Source organism: Camellia sinensis, chromosome 2 (genome assembly GCF_055761805.1).
Source record: "Camellia sinensis isolate YWXY chromosome 2, ASM5576180v1, whole genome shotgun sequence".
In the NCBI taxonomy this organism is placed as follows: domain Eukaryota; kingdom Viridiplantae; phylum Streptophyta; class Magnoliopsida; order Ericales; family Theaceae; genus Camellia; species Camellia sinensis.
The window spans coordinates 212,186,024-212,192,594 of NC_138962.1; the positions used below are offsets into that span (position 1 = coordinate 212,186,024).

Here is a 6,571-nt window from a genome sequence, read left to right on the forward strand (position 1 = left end):
GCGAAAATGCAAAAAAAAACCCCAACCACTCTATGGATGCCACGGGCAGCTTCCTTGTGACAAATATGACCTATGGGGATAGACGGAATATAATTAGCGCACGTACATTAGGAGTTAGAGTCGAAAACGCCTTAAACTAAGTCGAAACAAGGCATTCGAGGGGCGAAAATGCAAAACAGGCCCCGAACCACTATGTGGATGTCACGGGCAGGTTCTTCATGACAAATAGGACCTGTGGGGACAGATGGGATGTAATTAGCATACGTACAGTGGGAGTCAGAGTAGAAAACGCCTTAAACTTAGTCGAAAAAGGCCGTTCAGAGGGCGAAAATGCAAAATAGCTCCCGAACCACTCTATGGATGTCATGGGAAGCTTCCTCATGAAAAATAGGGCATGTGGGGACAGAAAACATGTAATTATCACACGTAGGTTAGGAGTTGGAGTCGAAAATGCTTTAAACTTGGTCGAAAAAAGGCATTTGGGGGGGGCGAAAATGCAAAACGGCCCCCGAATACTCTGTGGATGTTACGGACAGGCTCCTCGTGACAAATACGCCCTGTGGGGGTAGATGAGATGTAATTAGCACATGTACATTGGGAGTTAGAGTTCAAAACGCCTTAAAATTAGTCAAAAAAAGGCATTCGAGAGGCGAAAATGCAAAACAGCCCCCGAACGAATCTTCCAAATACACAACTCCTTCCTTTTGAATCTTGCACCTGCCCACCACTGCATTAGCTTCTCAATAGATTTAGGGATTGGCCAGTTCAACTCCCACCACTTCAACACTCTAGAACAGACCCTCCAAATCAATCGGCAGTGCAATAGGACATGGTTAACAGATTCCGTATCCATTTTGTAGAAAACACACAGAGTACTAGCATTAATGTCCAGTACTCCAGTTCTCTGCAAAATAGCTGATGTCTCTAATATGCCTTTCTATGGTGACATTGAACCTAGATTAGACGAAGCTAATCACATGTCTTGTGTCCGTAGACACAGTTTGATTGATCAATGGTGACATTGTCTTTGTGATTATCAAGAAAAGTTGTTAATTTTTAAAGCCGAAAAACGACAACGCTCACAAGTCATTAGGCTCCATTTTGAGCACTAACTTGGGAGAATAAGAGATGCCAAATGCTTTGAATTGTTTGTTGTAGTCAAAATTGCTAAGACTAGTCACAATGCATGTCACAATGAAAACAAGTTTAGAATTAAAATCATGTGTATTAGGCTTTATAAGTATCTTATGAATACTTGAGATGATCCGGTTTTTTCATTTGCTTGTTTTTACATTTTTCATTTTTCATTTGCTGGTTTTTACAAAATAGACAATTATGCTTTTCAATCTAAAATGAGGGAGACAATACATAAACATGTTTCTCGAATGTCCATGTGTTATTTTCCTAACATTCAGTGCTATGCTGCATGATGTCCTTGGTAGATTATTTGCAACCTTGTTAAGTTATGGTTTCATGCTGCAGGCTGTTGAGGCTGCTATGACTGCAACAAAGAGCATTGTGGATATGCAGAATGTGGTTGAGGAGGACTTAGAATCTTCGAAGGAGGATGATATGGAAGGATCTGCAGTTCAAGGAGAAAGTGAAGATGAGAATGATAAACTGCGTAAGGCTGCTTTGGATAAATTAGAGAAGGCTAGTGAATATAGAATCCTTGGCCAGGCATGTCACAAATATGAGAATTTAAATAAATTGTATCTTGGGTTTGTCTTCTCTTGGATTTCAGAGGTGCATAATTTCCTCATTCATACCCTCCATATTTGTTTACAGAGGTCATTCGTCCTTTAAATTCTCTCTCCTTAAACTAGTGTTAGTTTCATCAATCCATGATTCTAGGAGGATGGAGTGTGCACTGATTTAGGCTTTACTTTCTTTTTTTTTGTCTGTCCTCAGATTTCTATCTCATTCTTTTTCTGAGTTAAAAATTAAAATGGGGCACTAGTTCTACCTCCGATTACGAAACCTACCTCCTTTTCTGCTACTCTTTATTCTCTTGGATCCTATGACTAAATTTGTTCGGTAATTGTTTCTTGGGGTTGCTGTCTGAAATATTGTATGTGATGGTTATGGGTTGCATTTGACAAATTCTTGGGATGTACTTTTGTTTAGTTGAGTTGCTTTAATTCATTTCAAAGTGTCAGTTTTACTTATTTATTATTAAGCCTTTTTTGGTGCAGCTTATGGTGGTGTTTATGGTTTTTTTTCTTCTTTTTTTATTTTTATTTTGAGAGTTTGTGCCAGTGTGTTTGGTGTAGTTTTTTTTTTTGTTGTTTACAATTTATGAGAAAAAAAATGACTTAAATAAATTGATTATTGGGAAGGTGAAAGGGTGTGTGAAGATTTTTGACTTTTAGCTTTGCATTAGGAAGTGCGATAAGATGGGGTTCTGATTTTGTTCAAAAATATGACTTCATTGCAACTCAACTTTTTAAAATATACTCTTTTTATAATTAATTATTCTCATGAAAACAGCATTCGTTATACACAAATTGACGTGTATGGCAGATGAGACTTCAGATTCTTTATTAGTGTACTTTCTCAAGAAGTTAATGATTATGCATACTTGTGTTTAGAATGGCAAGGGTCAAGGTTTTTATACTTCATATTGATATCTTTGGAACTGCACTTTTGGGAGTAAATTTAGTGTTCACTGCTTGTTATTACATCATTTAGATGATTGGATGACAAAGTGACGCCCTGGAAGGCAATTTTGATGGTACAATACTTGTCAGAATGTTATGGGGTATATCCATATATGTCTAGAAATCGTTAAGAATATAAATATAATTACTTTCAGATATAGTCATAGAGTAGTGAGTGGCTACTCTTTCACTGTTATTGTTACAAATTGTTTTCGAAGTGGTAGAACTTTTAATGTTGTAGGTGAGGCAGTAGGAATCCTTTGATTTTCAATTTACATTCAAAGAAACTTCCAGAATCCAGGAAATTTAAAAAATACTGAATATATGAAAGTTGTGTGTGCAAACTTGTAGATGCCCGTTGACCAATTATTGTGGTAGACTATGGCTGATGGGGTCACAGTCACTTATTTCTTGCCCGGAAGGTCCTAAATTTTTTTCTGCTAATTAAATGATTTTTGTCTCTTGTGTTTTTCAGGCTTGAGAATTCTGCTGTAAATATTGCTGAATTTATTCAACAGGGGGGTATACCGTCAGCTGGTTATGTTGCCCCATCCTTAATAGAGGTACTCATGACACTTGTCATCTTATTAATTGCTCGCAGTAACTTATTTCTGTGCCATTGTTTTATAGAGTGGAAAAGCTTTTACTGCAAAAGGAATGCAAGTGCTTGAGCTTGTAAGCAAGGAGACCGTTGATCTTATGATTACAGAAACTGGTATTGAAGTTGATAAGAAGGGAGCTCAAGCACAAGATGATGAGGATCAATTGTTTGAAGAAGTGACATTTGATAGATGCTTCTACATATACAGAGGTCCAAAATAGTTGGAGGTCACCTTCTTTATCTTCTTGGTTGAATGTCTTTCAATCCAATGCCACCTGGAATGATAGTTCTGGCTTAAGCTCCTAAATTGATATCATTTGCAGGAATTGGAGTCTTTGTCCAACCACTATGCTTTGTTATTTAACAAAAGAAAAGTGAAGCAATTATCTGAACATAAGTCCTTTTATGACGGAAAGCTAAAACAGGTGCAACAAATTTTTAGTTCAAGTTCTGGAATTGATGGAAGTGCCACAACATCAGAAAAAGGAAAGAAAATAGAGAATGGAACTGAGGGAGTGCTGATGAGATGAAGAATCTACATGACTCAAGTGTCAAAAAGGCTGCTGAAATGGCTGCGGGGTAATCTTGCCTCAAACAATCTTTTTTTCTCCCTTCAGTTTTCAACTCTATTAATGCTATTAAGTAGGTATAACCTGTGTTGTCTGCATCATGAGTGAAGATGTTGGGGTAGGAGGTGGTTTTGTTGTGTTTTTTTTTTTGACTTCTTAAGTTTGTTATGGCCCAATTTCCATTATATCATAAGGATCTATTTGGTGATTTCCTATGTTGTGGCACTCAAGGTTGTAAGTACTCGAGGGTGGTCTATACAACAAAGAACCTATTTAGAGTTGGGTCTCAACTTTTAAAGTTTTGGGCAAGATATATTTACCCCCGTTTGATTTGGCCTCAAAGCACTTCATGAGGAGCAACAAACAAATCGTGAAGAGTTGATGAGAGAGTGAGAGGAGTGTAAGAAATATTACAATGAGATGTTGCAACAACGGGCGCAGGGACAAAAAGATCGGGAGGAGACAAATAAAAAGGTTGATCATCTGAATAATGTAGTCGCCAAACTCACATAACTCTTGGGGATCTGAGGTGGTCAACTGACATTTACTGTTTGGTAAGAACAATTTTATTGATATTTAAAATAATTTGTTAAAATATGTTAGATTTAACAATGAACTAGTCAATTGATATTATTTACGTACTCTAGCCTAAACTGTACCTACCATTTATACTTATCGGAACAATATTATCTTTTGTCTAATATTCCAATGGGGACAAACAATACGTAAATAGGACAACTAGGTTGGGAGTTAGAGTTAAAAATGACTTAAAGTAAGTTGAAAAGGGCGTTAGGAGGATGAAAATACAAAACAGCCCCCTAAGCACTCTTGGGATGTCACGGGCAGCTTCCTCATACCAAAAATGACTTGTGAGAACTGATGGTACGTAAATTGGACAATTAAATTGGGAGTTAGAATCGAAAACACCTTAAAGTTATTCGAAAAAAGTGGTTCGGGAAGTGAAAATGCAAAACAACCTCCCAACCAATATTGTGATGTAACCAGAAGCTTCTCCGTGCCAAATATGATCTGTACGGACAGACGGTATGTAAATAGGACACAGGTTGGGAGTTAGGGTCGAAAATGCCTTAAATTTAGTTGAAAAAAGGCGTTTGGGTGGCGGCAAAACAGCCCCCCAACCAATGTTATGATGTAACTAGCAGCTTCTCTGTGCCAAATATGACCTGTAGGGATAGACGGTACGTAAATAGAACACGTAGGCTAGGAGTTAGAGTTGAAAATGCCTTAAATTTAGTCGAAAAAAGACGTTTGGGTGGCAGCAAAACAGCCCCCCAACCAATGTTGTGATGTAACTAGCAGCTTCTCCATGCCAAATATGACCTGTACTGTAGGGACAGACAGTACATAAATAAAACACGTAGGCTAGGAGTTAGAGTCGAAAATGCCTTTTATTTTGTCGAAAAAGGCGTTCGAGGGGCGAAAACAGCCCTCCAACCAATGTTGTGATGTAACCGGCAACTTCCCCGTGCCAAATATGACTTGTAAGGACAGACAGTACATAAATAGGACACGTAGGCTGGGAGTTAGAGTCGAAAATGCCTTTTACTTTGTCGAAAAAAAGGTGTTCGAGGGGCGAAAATGCAAAACAGTCCCCAACCAATGTTGTGATGTAGCCAACAGCTTCCTCGTGCCAAACATGACCTGTAGAGACAGACGGTAGGTAAATAGGACACGTACATTGGGAGCTAAAGTCGAAAATGCCTTAAACTTAGTCAAAAAAAGGCGAGGGGGCGAAAATACGAAACAGCCCCCCAACCAATGTTGTGAAGTAACCGGCAGGTTCCCCGCGCCAAATATGACCTGTAGGGACAAACGGCATGTAAATAGGACATGTAGGTTGGGAGTTAATGTAACGCCCTCAAAATTAACCCATTATATATATATATATCATTGACATGCATTATTCAAAGAAAACAATTTATTAATTCATTCATCAGAGTATTACTAAATAAAAGCATTACATGTAACATCGAATAAAATGCCCTACAGGCTTACATCTTTCCAAGCCAACACTTGGATACAAAAATATGAGTTCTAACTCAATATAAGAAAAGCCCTAGGCTTGATTGTTTACATGTACTAATAAATAAAGACAATTAACTAAAGAAAGTCTTCTTCAAAATCCAGAAACCAAACCCTCCCAAGCTAAGTCCTTGGAGGTAGCTTATCACCTGAACCTGAAAATGATATTCCCATAAAGGGTGAGCCACAGCCCAGTAGAAATATACTAAACCACATATAAGCAATGAATAAAGCAATAGCATTCAACAGATGGTTAACCAAGATAATCAATTACTTCATTTTACAGTCTCATGACACTATTGTCTAAGATACGTTTTACTTTCCAATTTTATCAACATGGCTCAGAACCTGGCCAAACTTACAACAGTGAATTACATATATCATGTTCACATCCTTCCAATATCAATAAACAAATGAGACTCAAGCTCAAATCAAAACACTTCATACTTCCAGATTGATACACATTTTAGTGTTGTATCAATAAAACACTTCTATATAAATAAGCACACATAAAAGTGATGCTAATGGAGTCCATCCCCTATCTCCTCCCAAACAAAATCCGGTTTAGAGGTCCATCCCCTATCTTCCCCTAAACCGTGGAGTACATCCCCTATCTCCTCCCACACAAAACAATGTATGCAAATGCAATGCTCAATCAATACACGTATTTTCTGTATCAATGCAATGGTCAAAATTAA

General features: G+C 37.8%; 1 long non-coding RNA gene across 2 annotated transcripts; it reads left to right on the forward strand.

Annotated features, from left to right (window-relative positions):
* The first annotated feature begins 638 nt into the window (after positions 1 to 638).
* Positions 639 to 3,482, forward strand: LOC114303379 (uncharacterized). Of its 2 annotated transcripts, XR_014360577.1 has the most exons (3): positions 639 to 1,624; positions 3,136 to 3,223; positions 3,291 to 3,482. It is a non-coding gene; the product is annotated as an uncharacterized LOC114303379 (long non-coding RNA). The 2 variants fall into 2 exon arrangements; XR_014360576.1 differs by having other exon boundaries at positions 3,136 to 3,482.
* Positions 3,483 to 6,571: the final 3,089 nt, after the last annotated feature.